General features: G+C 48.7%; 1 protein-coding gene across 1 annotated transcript in view; it reads right to left on the reverse strand.

The window, feature by feature from the left end:
* The window catches only part of LOC120955281 (inactive selenide, water dikinase-like protein), a 125,159-nt gene extending 112,649 nt beyond the window's left edge, over positions 1-12,510 (reverse strand). The window contains exon 1 of the mRNA XM_049609372.1: positions 12,500-12,510. The gene's annotated coding sequence lies outside the window, so the exon portion shown is untranslated. The remainder of the gene's footprint in view (positions 1-12,499) is intronic.
* Positions 12,511-12,946: the final 436 nt, after the last annotated feature.

Raw genomic sequence — 12,946 nt, forward strand, 5'->3', positions numbered from 1 at the left:
AGAGAAAAATCGTTTGGAAGGAATTTCCTTAGAAAAAATGGCTTCATTCGCGGACGCGGAACGGTGCTGTATCGCGGTGTATGGGTGGCAATGCGAAACTCAAAATGATCAGCATTAACGAGTGCTTTTCGGTGGCCGTGAGAGAGACGATCGGGATGGATTTGGATGGTCGAATGGGTTTTTGTTTTTTTCAATCGTTTGATTGCCTCCACAAATAAACGAACGAGCCGAGCGAGCATGGACAAAGCATGCCTGCTGTAGAGCCGGGGGGCTCCGAATCGACACATGTTAAATAGCGAATAAAATATGCGTTTCGTCGAGAATTAGTGGAATAGTGTTTGGCATTAAATTTGATGCCCAACCGCAGACCAAACCCAAATTGGGGAAATAAAACATGTGGTTCCGTGAGCAGTTGTGCTACGATTCTAAGCTATCGATCGACCACCCTTTTGGCTCTTAGAGTAGGTTGATGATGAGTTAAAAAAAGTGTAGTTGCATACGGTTTATTAGAAACTAAAGCGCATCTACAATTTGAAATCCATGCCTCCTCCACCTCTCCACCAATCTGTTTCTGCGTCCGTTGATGAATCATTTACCGCGATCGAACGAACCCATCTGCAGCTGCGCGCGCCTGTGTGAGGGTAAACATGCTTCCTCCAATTTGGAAAGGTGATTGATGGAAACCAGCATAACACATGATTTATTGCTTATCCTTAAAGCTTGGCTGTAAAATGCATCGATCGCGGGTCGATCACCGGGCCGGTTCGTGGAAGCAATGTGTTGTTTTTTTCCTACTCTTCACGTTTACCACACCGGGCGGAACAAACAAAAAACACACACGTTTGCTCGCATTTTCACTTGGTTAGAATGGCGGCAGGGTCGTTTCGCTGCTCTCCGGGCAACTCGCACCTTCAGAATCGTGCTAGAACAAATGCGCGTGGGCAAAGAGTAAACGTTTCTGCTTTTTTTGTTGCTGTTTGGGTGTGTGCTGTAAACAAGAAATAACGAGCAATTTATACAGTCGAACACTCACGGGAGCGTATCGAAACGAAAGCTAAATAGGGCTGCTAATTGAATTATTATCTTCCACAGCATCATTTAGTGTTACATCGCCACCTTTTTCAACATGCATCGCTGCAAGTGCAGGACAATTTTATGCGTTGCAGTAGCCCAAATCAGCCGAATTAAATTCCGTGTTTTCACAACCCCCCGACTTGCTGCGGCCGGTGGGTTGCGAAATAAATTAACAACACATAAAAATTAATTTGTTGTAACAAATGGGTTGAAAATGCAATCCGAAAAAGTGAAACAAAAAAGGCAAAGCTCTCATCGTGTCCATCGTTGTTGTTGAGCTGAGCGCCGGAACATTGTCCGTGGTATTTGTTGTTGTTGTTGTTTTTGTTGTTGCCACCCATCTGAAAAGCTAACAAGCCCGCCAGGATGCTACGCCATATATTAGCGCATGTGGTGTCGGTGCCGGTGCAGTGTTCTGATGCCGCAAGGGGTAGGCGTTACGGACACGTCTTCGCGCGGGCAACTCCAGACACAGAACCAGAAGTGTTGCAAAGTGTTGCCGCACATGGTCGTTGATGGTTGCGCATACTGTAGCTGCCGTGGCGCTTGACCGCTTTTGCACATGTTTTTTTTTTTCGGCAGGAATGGAGCCAGGAGGGGGACTATTTCCGTTGTTAATAAATAATTTAGCGAAAACAACGGCAAACATGTATCCCGAAAGCAAGGACGCCCTCCGCGGCGTTCGTGCGAGGATGTTTAATGAAAGAATGGCTAATGGAGCGCTGCACGGTGTGGATGTTTTTGGGCTTCGGTGAATCCTTGCCTCGGGGGACCGATGTCTTGTGGTGTCGAGAACCGTTCAAGAAACATGCATAAATTAACTACTAGAATTAGGAATTGTGTTGTTCCGTATAAGAAACCTCTGCGAAGGATAACAGATTGTGATGAAATTAAGGGAGCACCGAGGATTGAGGTCTGCTTTTGATCCCTCTTTCAATACTGATGCTCATGTTCAAAAGGGCCTTTTTCTTTTAATCCGTTTCGAGCTAATTTATGATTAAGATGCAACGAGCCCAACACCGCCCCTCCTGGAAAGCTGGAACTGGACAAATTTTGTAGCACATTTTAGTGCCAACACCATCCCCGGGCACGATGGCCAGTGGTCGAAATCGGACCGAACGACAGCATATGGCTTCCAGGGAAGTCCGTTCGGAGGGCGCATCCTTGGTGGGCCCTACCGCGCAGTGTGGACAAATTTATTGCGGTTCGGTGCTTTTAATGCTTAGAGGCCCGTTAATGCCGGTAGAACAAAAGCCGGCAGAACGATCCCAGAAGGAAGGGCAACTCACTCCACGCAGCCACACTCAACACATCCTGCCGGATCCGGGGGAATGTAATTAAATTAGTAACAGTAACTCCACCCTCCATTATCCTTTTCTTGTGTTTAGTGCGCGATCGCGATCATATTTTCCACTTGAAAGGATCTTTTTGGGTTAAAAATAAAAGAGTGGTTTCGTGTGTTTTTTTTTTACTGCGCGGTCGGGGGAAACTTTTGTTGTGAAGAGTTATGTGCGCGAAGTCGGTCCCGGCGATCGTCCGACAGTTTGAAGGCGGTGAGAGTTTTTCACAAAACCCAAAAGATCGTTGCGCCCTCAATCTTTTGGCCTGGCGCGTAACGCGTAACTAATTTGACAGTTGTTCTCTCTCTCCTTGAAGCCGGGTCTTGATGAGGGAAGGAACCTGCCGGCCTCACGCTCTGCAGGCTCTGAGGGTAAGAGTGAAGTGTGTCTTCTTGTGCGGCACAGCGGCCAATGTCTGTAAAAATTAGATCGTAAAATAAATTGAACACTCTTTTCGGTCGATTGTGGCGTGGCTTTCGGGGTCGCAAATCATCCGCCAGTTCCCGGGCTCGGTGCTGCCGTTCAACGCTACTTTAGTGGCGTATGGGGAAGAAGGTGCATTTGAGTTTTTAGTGCCGTTTGCTTCGTGGAAAAGCAGATGCAGCGGTCGCGCAATTTCGGAAGTAGTAGATTGCTTACTCAATTCCGTGCCATTTTTTACGTGGCTAATTGATGGCTGTTAGCGGGTTTAAGTGGAGAGTCGGGTTAAATAAGTGATGATGCGGTTCGGTTCCGCCGTGTAATGTTTGCCGCCCCGAAAGAGCTCGTGCATTAATTCAGGAAGTTGAAGAGTTAACACAACAAAGTTTGGGCTTAAGTAGGCAATGTCTTGTAGCTTGTTAGGGATGTGTTGTAGAGTGTATTGTTTGGGGCTAAAAGTTATCAAGCTTTGTTGACTCATACTAACAGGATCAGCTCGTCACGGTTGGGATCATTTTATTTGTGTCTCGTTTACGATCACACTCGAAAGGTTCGTTAGAGACAAAGGAAAAGACATATTTTCATCTATAATAATGCATAAAATGTGTCAAACCGTACCCGTGATATTAAATCCTACAAAGCCCGCATAAAGCAACCGTGAAATTGATACGTTTGATTGTTCGAGCTTACAAACACTCACACACCCCACGACTGTAAATCACCCTTTTCAACCGCTGCCAATGGTCAGCATCCGTAGAATGGACGTTTATTTGTCACAGCATTCTTCTGATGCGACACAATTCTCGATGCGTTTTGTTTTCGAAAAGCCAATCGATGAACCCGCTGGTCAAGCACTCAACAGCAGCAGCAGCAGCAGCAGAAACGTATCGATAGGCGTTTAATAGGAATGTTTAAGGTTCTCTGAAGAAAGAACGAGACATAAATCATAAAACACGCTGAGCGTACTCCCTTCGTTTCCGAAGCCTTCGCCACAAGAGTGTGTGTTTCCCGCGGGCCAGCCGCTCGATAATGGATGCGAATGGTTCTGGTTTTACACGGGGCGAACAACAACACAAAAAATGAGAACAACCTAAGCACCTTACCACAACAAACGCAACAAAACGATCGCTATTGACTTCCAAACCCCAAATCTCACAATAAAAAAAAGCCCGGACCAGTAGTAATAAAAGAGAAATATGTGTTACCATCGCTTTTATAGATTTTGTCTTTTCTTTTCGACTCAGTTATGATCAACACAGGGCACTAAGGTGCACCATAAAGTTATAAACGCAGAATGAAACGCGATCGACGGGCCGACGGTGGGGATCGCGATTGTGCGATGCTTTGGGACGAGGGTAGCGTAGGGCTGCTTGGATCTGGGAATGGGATGGAGTTTGAACAGCGGAGCATGAATAATCTTATGAGCGCCACTTGTTTGAGGAGACTTTTCGAGATCTAAAAATATTGTGAATTATTAGTTGATTAAATCGATTTCTAAGCATATTTTATTGAGAAACTTTTCCAATTCTGTGCATTTGATAATCACTGTCGAATCGGTTCAGGGGGTAAATCAACGAAAAGTGGACCCATTCCTAATTGCAGCGGATGTCGTGCACCACGTACCTGTCCGCTCATGAACGCTTACACTTGAAACCTCACAGTGATGTACATTTCCGGCGCGCAAAACGGATGAAAACAATTCCCTTAGCCAAACAAGCAAACGCTTCGTTTCGGGACGTTTTATTGCACACGGACCGTGGGCCTCCTTGGCGTCAGGGTGATATAGTTTCCATCCTGTTGATGTTTTTCAAGGCGCTTTTGTTCCAAATGTGATAGATTGGTTAAGCCAAAATGAGCTTCGGTCGGGCCGTTTCGCACCCAAGCGCTAATATGCCATTTGCCGCGTGTGCGTTCCTCTTGCAGTCCTCCGAGACCGAGAGCGATAGAAAAGGAAGGAAATTACCCCTGTAACATTACCTGTCCGCACGAGCGCCCATCGTTGTCGCCTGGCTGCGCCTGGTACGTTCGTCGTCAATTGTGGTCGAAACCGCACGCCGAAAGGAACGCACTTTCGCACTTTGGCGTGAGCGGGTCCACAGCAACAACAACAAAAAACTGCCCTGGTACCTCCAGGATGTGTTGTGTTAAAACGTAGACAAAATAACAACACAGGAACAACGACGCACATCGCACGTTGGGCACAGGAACAACAAACCTCAAAATCACTTTGACCATTGACGAGGTCCCGTCTGGACGGTGCCATAAAATTGAACGGGAAAAGCGTGCTGGCCCCGGTTCCGGACACGATCGTATCCTGCGGTTTTTTGGTGCACCGGTGTGCAGTACATCCTGCAGACAGTGCAGAGTGACCGATCGTCATGTCTGTTGCCTGCTTTTTTTTGCTTTCATGTCGCAAGATGAAGTGTCTTTATTTTTGCACCGGATTGCGGATGTTGTTACTCCGGAAACAAAAGCGAGAAGGAAATGGGCTGAAGAGAAAAGCATAAACACAGCGACTAAAAATCAACAACCGCAATGCATTTTATTTTCGGCTCCATCGTTTCTTCCAGCGCCCTTGCCTGTTGTTGTTGTTATTCTCATTTTTTTGTTCGAAGCGAGCCCGAGATCCTGGTTTCGATGATGAATAAATAGAGCATAACGCATTTTCCTATGAACTGTCGGGCGGCTATCTTTCTTTCTTTTGCTGAAACAACACAGATCGGAGCTCAAAGCCCCGATGTCCTGCGCGGCACGGTTTGATATGGGTTGGTGTTTCGTTTTACTTTTTTTCGTTGTTGCTGTCCTCCAGTCCACTGGAACAAACGCAAACGAACCATTTGTTCCAATCATCAGCCGGGGCGCAGCGGCAGGATCGTGCTAGAACAATATCGGGGACCGACTGACGGCGGCGCAATTAACGCAGCAGGACGCTACGCGCCCAAACTAAAATCTCAAACGCAACCGCGACCCGTGGCGGCAATATGGCGCATTTTCTGGGCTCCAGAAGGTCCCGAAAACGATCAGCCGACCGACCGCGTGAATAGGTGAAAGTGGTCGGTGCTATTAGCATAATTCTTGTGTAGCAGGGAAATCATCTAAAACATAATATTGGCGCCAACGGGTCGGCTGGTATTGAATGTTTATGGCAAACGCCGGAACGTCGGCCGGGGGTTCGTCGCTTAAAGTCCTTTGATTTGGCTCGTTAAAAAAATGAAGAATGGAGCTGCTTTTTTTTGGAGGCCGATTCGGTGCAGGCAGACAGTGACACCGTCGCTTCGAATCTGTATCCTTCACGGGTGATATCGTTCGGGCCGCGGGTTTGCGGTTTATCATACGGGAATGCAAGTGACTGCGTGCGCGCGCGTCTGTGTGTGCTACAGGGTAAAGTGAAAGAACCAAAAATATACGCTACGCTTCATTTGCGGTCAGTTGAAGAGCCGTGTGGAGAGTGTGCACTGGGAAGCAAAAGAATAAAAAGTGGAACGAAAAGGCAATCGGCAACGATCCACAACCTGCCATGGGAGGGAGACAGGAGACGGTAAAAGCGAAAACGACGATTATTTATTTATTACAACATTCAATTGAAAGAATTAATACTTCGTAACGAGGGTAACCTGACGGAACAGGGCAGAAATAATTTATCGCAGACGATTTGAGGTTTATGATAAATTATGGGAAGCAATCGACGTTGACGATACGGACGGCGGTGGCGATGGCGGCGGTGGGATGTTTTGCGTGCGGTTTTTGCGCTTGATGTTGTTACCAACGCGCATGATGCATGCGGCCGAAAGTAATGCTCTTTTGCTTTATGAGCCCGTAAGACGCAGTGCCGGTGATGTTTGTTTTGTGGTGCTTCGGACGGGGAATTGGCACTTGCAACGCACACATATGTTATGTATTGTGGAGGTAATACACATATAAAGTGTCCTACTTGTTGAACAACACATTATCTAAGCAACGATGCTCAACCATTTATCTAACACACTCGTCTCGTTCGAACGTTATACGAACGTTTCTTTCTGTTTTGTTAAAGCTTTATTTTTAACGGTCAGCGTGCGTCTGCTTCTTCGCTGCTTTGCTCAAAGTGTTTAGGGACCGGGGTCTCGGCAAGCGACTTCAAATGCACCCGGCCCTTTCATCTTCCATATCCTTTGCCCGGGCCCCATGTCGCCATGTGGTTCGGTTGGGATCGTTAATATGCGCGCATTAACACCGCGTCGAATGCAGAGAATGGGTCACTTTTTCAAACCAGCAGGACGGCTTGCACCGTGCATCCTTTGAGTCCTGCAGTCCTCCCTGGGCAGTGAGTACATTCGCTTTCTTCTTCGTACGCCACAGCAGTCGCATCTTCGCTGGGGTTGACCGGGCGATGGGAACGGTCGAACGCTGCATGCGCTCGCTGGATGGTGCTTAGAACGCTCGCTTTACGCTTTTCATCGGCTGATTACATGCTGTCTCACGTCCTGCCACAGGGCTTACTGTTATCGGGGCCGATGGTAAATTGCACACTCCGAAAAGCGTCAGCATAATGCGGCGTATCATCAGTGCCGGGTTGGGGCGAGGGGGAGGGGGCGAGCCGTTTTTTTTGGAGAACCGTATGCAAATTTGTTTTGACACATTCTGGGTCTGGGTCAGGTCTGGGTTGGATACGGTTGTCCCCACTGGGACGGCTTCGTTCTGCGTTGGGTGAAAACGATCGAACCGAACGATGAATGGGACCGTGGAGCGACTTCGATCGAGAAGGTGACAAATAATAAATTTAGTTTGAAATATACCGCACAAGAAAACGAGACAGTTTCCTTTCCAGGTTTATGCAATTTTTTAATTGATAATTGGAGTTCAAATGTGAAAGATAGATTGTTAAACTCAATTGTGTATTGGAAATTTGTGTAAAAACTCCAACAGTTTAACGAATGCTTGAAAATGTTCGTCCACTTCCTTCAAATTGCTCAAATGATTCACCCGAGCTCGGTCATTAATAACGAAAATATGTAAACAATTCAAAGCGGAAAAATAAACAAACAGCCCTGAAAAGGATGGCTCATTTATTAGTGAAATACTCTCCAAAAAGCAACAAAAAAGGCAATCAAATTTAGCGCCGTTTCGAAAATGGAATCGATCCAACCGAAACGGCCAGTCGAAAGGAAGCAAAAAAAAACTCAAGGGATGGAATTTAAGAATGACACAAAAAAGCTGGTCCCACCCAGGGATGACCCTCGTATAAAAATGCGACATAATTTGGCAAACAAAAATGGAACACCAATAAATGGGAGGGAACAAAAACAAAGCGGCACAGTCACCCGACGCAGAGGAATCCTTGCGAAGAATGCAACGTTCTGGCGCCTTTCCCAAATCCCAACCGCAGCATTCCCCAGCGGCCCAGAGTAAAAGTTGAGCAGAGGGGATGCGGTAGTGGGCCGTTGTTCTACGGGGCTTTCGTTCTCGCCTACCACCCTCCCTGCTGGAGCACGGCATCACGGATGCGCGGTTCGAAAGTGGCCGAAACCGGCAGGAGGCCTGCAACCTCATCCAGCACACTGTGGGGCTGACATGGGACACAACATAACGCGCGGGCTCCATTCTCAGCATGTCACCAGAATGTGACCACACCGAGCACTCACCCCCCGTCGTCAGCCGGTACCTGGTCAGTGCACACACATACACACACACCCGATGATGCACACAACGGTGTGTGACAGTGCACTTTCCCCACAGTGCGCGCACATCACTTCCTTTCCGGCGAGGCTCTGCTCAGTGTGTATCGGTTTATCATATTATTTTTAATAATCTCATATTTATATTTATTAAACGCAAACCTCCCTTTGTGGCCAGAGTACACAGGCTCGTGGTGAGGTTCTCGGTGGACTGTTTTGTGCTGAGCGGTCCCCCGCCCTTTCACGCCGACCAGATCGAGGGATCCCAAGTGGTCTGACCTGACCCGACGACGGACGCCGACTCAATCGCCGACTGGTTGCTTCCCCGTCAGTGCGATCATTTCTCATGCGGAATAATATATTCCGAGTTATAATATAATATTTATCGACATATTGAAGCGGAATGACGTTATTAATGATGTACAAGAGCATGTCATCGAAATATTAATTCGAATTCCTACGAAACCACGTCCTGCAACGCGCAAAGGCGCGCGCGCGCTCTACGGCCGTTGAGGTTCGTTGTGTTTTTCTCGTTTCCAAGGAAAACCGTCGGACGCCGGCCAGTGAATCCTAGGAGCTGACCGTGTATGTGTGCTGCTCGAAAAGGGCTGGAGAAGAAATATATACACACACACACCACCCGTCGTGTCCGGTATCTATCTGGTAGCTGATGGAAGGCCTCTGCGGAAGTCTCCTTTCACCGACTGGGGAGACTCCGGGCAGCGAAGATCGCGCGTCGAGTTAGTCTTTTTCTCCTCATTTGGCCGCGCTTGTTGCGGTGGCTTGAAGGTGCTCATATTCTCCACATGAATTTTCACCTACATGACGCCACCTGAGCGGCGCAAAGGGGGTTCGGTGTTGACGCCAGGCAATGCACGTACGTTCACGGCACGATCATGGCTTCCCGAGCATCCCGTGGATCAATCATCGCGAACGTTCATTGTTCGGGTTGTGCCGTGCGATGTGCGGAAGTTGTGCGTAAAGGCGAGCCTGGCCAGCGGTGAATCACAGCTCGTTGGAGCCAACCATGCGAACGACCGAACGAACCATCAATCAATGTTCGAAAGTGCCACTCTTTAGGCACGCAAATGATTTCACTCCGCGCGCTGTGCTGGGAGGGCAACGGTCTCCCCACGTTTGCTTAAGGTTGGGAGCTGAACTGTTCGTAAATCAAATACAAAACGGTTTCCCAAACGATCGGCCCGGGCGGGTAGGCACCCTTTGGGGTTGGGGTGGCACAAGTGTCAATCCACCTGCACGCCGCATGCTGTTGAGCAGCTTTCCTGCTGTGGGCGCACACGGAGCGCTGCTGGTGCACCGTTTTCGATCAAAACATCCGTCAATCTTAATAAATGTTGTGCGTGGAGTGTGAGCGCTGTGCACGCGGGGCGCCGTGTGGCGTATCGGTTGGCGAGCGTCGTTAATAAGCATTACTAGCGCACGTTAATAAATGTTTGAAATCGTTCGAAATGCTCTCAATCACGGGGCCGGATAATGAACGGTGTGTGTGTGTGTGTGTGTGTAATTAATGATAAAAGTCATTGAAAGTAGCGGTTTGTCCAGAGAAATCAATGAGGAAATAAGAGACCGTGAGAAAACGCATAAGGATTAATTATTGGTAGGAATTATTGAACATGTTTTGTCTGCTGTAGATAAAGTTCTTAGTGGCCAAACCGAGGTATTATTTGATATATGAACTTTTAAAAACTACTCATTTACGGAATTAAGTTAATTTCTTTATTTCTTGTTACTTTTCGCAATTGAGATAATGTATCGTCTACGGATAGCTTCTTATCAAACAAATTATTTCATTGGAGCTTTGTTGACTTGACAGAAAAGCTTTTATCGCTTTTTGGGTCATTGCAGAAACGCCGTCCAAAACAGTTGGCATCAGTTTGTTAGACTAGAATTCAAAATTTCCGCACAAAAAAACTCATCCAAATAGGAAGTCCAGATGGCACAGGCATGCGCCAGCGCTTAATGATAGGGATCAACCTCATCCCGTCCCAGTGGTAACCCCTTTTTTCATTGGATACCAATCAACCAGGGCACCATTCCAATAAGGGTTAGCTTCCCACTTTGTCATAAAGAAAACCCTCTAATCTTGAGAGTTTGCAGCCGTTCCCGATCGATAATATGCTATATTGGTTCTTTGTTCAGCTTGAACACTACTTTGAAGCCGAACTAACCGGAAACAGTGCCGCCCTCTGGTGTCGTTTCCGATGAGAGAAGCTTCGGCTTGATTTACGACCATTCGCCAATAACCCCCCAATTAACTACTAGGCATCCGTAAATTAAAAATCCGTAAATTTCGGCACACGAAACCACGCACAACGAAGGGTCCCTTCCGTTGCTGGGCACTGCCACCTTAGCAGGCATCGGGGCGGCTTCCGCTTGCTGTTGAGGAGCCGGCAAAACTAGACCACCAGCCACCGAAACTGAAAACCCGGGTACGGTCACCATAAATCTCGCCCGAAACGGTAATTTTCCGGCCGGTGACCGTTGTCGCCCGCTACAAATGACATCCGACCGATCGGTTCGCTGTGGGGAGGGAAGCAAAAAAACGAAAAGACGATCTCGAGCGTCGTGCGACAGGTTTTTCCTTTTCCTTGCAGCTTCTCCTCCCCCATGCAGGAAGGTTGACCCAGGAGTGCACGAGTTTTTCGCCGGGCCCTTTCATTAGGGCTTGTGCTGCCGCCGTCAAAAGCCTTGGCATGTACGCGTCACCCTGTGGTTCCTGCGCAGCTACGGGGAAGAGTGATCTTTCCGAGAGCGGTCCTCCGTACCGAAACTGTACGATCGATAATTCATCTTTGCTTCTCTCGCTCTCCTCCACCGTGCTCGTCCTAGCCGTCGTCCCTGTTTGGTGTGGGTTGTACCTTTTCGGGTCCTTTTCATCTTTAATGATGATCGGCATCGGTGGGCCGAGATTCAGTCCGGCTAGCGCCGAGAGTGTGTGTGCGCCTTTGCCAGGTCGGTCGGGAAAAAGGTCAACCGTGCTGGAGTGCAAAGTGCCCAGTAAATGGGAAGCTAATAGTGCAGGCTAAATGATACGGCTGCGACCAGGATGACATATTTTATGTCTTGTGGGAGGGTTTTTTAGACGCTGGGCAAGGAAAATGGTGGACAATTGGAGCGATCGTCTCAGTGGTGAGTTAATTTGATTACAATAAATCATAAAAGTTTTTGACTTTTTCCATCAAACTCGAAATGGTTTGATAAAACTGTAAGTAACATTTTGTAGCAAAATGTAATGCCCTCGCCGAGGAAATGATTTGCCTTCCTGATTTATATGGTTTTATGACCTTTTGCGAATGCGCGTCGTCGTGAGAGACAATCGGATACGTTTCATTGCACGCTGACCAGTCGCCATGTTTGCATACACCAACACTTCATCTTACCGTCCCACACCATCCTTTAAAGCCCTCCCGTCCTGCCATCCCTTTGGCAGATAGCATCCGTGGCAGAAGCTATCGAGAAGCCGGGCACACCGTGTGCAACCCCGAAAGGTTGCAACTGGCTGATCACCACCACCACGGCGCGTCGTCACGATGATGGTTTGGGAAGCAACGGAGGCCCCAGCCGCAGGCTACGACACGGCAGCGCTTATGGGCTACGACGGGCAGCTCGAAACCGGGCAAACTACAGGCTGGCCCAAACAACCTACCCTTCGTACCCTGTCTGCCTTGCCCCTCCCCCCCCTTAGAAATGCCTCCCATCAGCTCGAACGAACCATTCATGATAATGATTAAAATAAAATATTTTTTTCCGAAGCACCCGGAGGCGCTTTCCCACGGACGGCCGAAGTGGGGGCGTACGTACAGCAGAACGCGAGCTGTGGGCAGGTTCGGGCCCAGGTTCTGGGGTTCCTGCCGCCCTCGCCGCCCTCGGAGGAGCAGCAACGCGGGAGCGAAATTATGTGGGCCCCGATTTCGCTGTGCGTCGCGGGCCGCCGCTGGTCCACGCTGGTCGCTTTTGCCCGGGATTGGTTCGCCCTGTCCGTATGCAAACCTGCAAGCGGGAGTCTTTATTGCCGTGCTGCGCGGGTTTTTTCGGCTGTTAGCATTGCTGTTGCTGGTGCCATATGGCTGCCGAGAGAGAGAGAGAGAGATAGAGAGTGATAGAGAGATAGAGAGAGAGAGAGAGAGAGAGAGAGGGAGAGAGAGCGGGGGTGTCGGGCTCGGGAACTGGCGTGACCCGCGCGTCAAGAGTCTGGAGCCTTGGGAAGCGAAACGATCGTACGCCACCGCAACACCACACACCGGGACACCGGGACACCGGTGGTGGACAGCTCGTTGGAGTCGGTATCATAATTGTAAGTAAGCAGCAGTTGCTGTTGTCGGTAGTGTTCCCGCGGACTTTGGAAACCTGACTCGAAATTTTCCCCCGAGGGCTTCCGCGAGCCCGGACCGCGCGGCAAGGCGTTTCGGATCGAAACGCAAAGTAGAAATATTAACC

Source organism: Anopheles coluzzii, chromosome 3 (assembly GCF_943734685.1).
Source record: "Anopheles coluzzii chromosome 3, AcolN3, whole genome shotgun sequence".
Lineage (NCBI taxonomy): Eukaryota > Metazoa > Arthropoda > Insecta > Diptera > Culicidae > Anopheles > Anopheles coluzzii.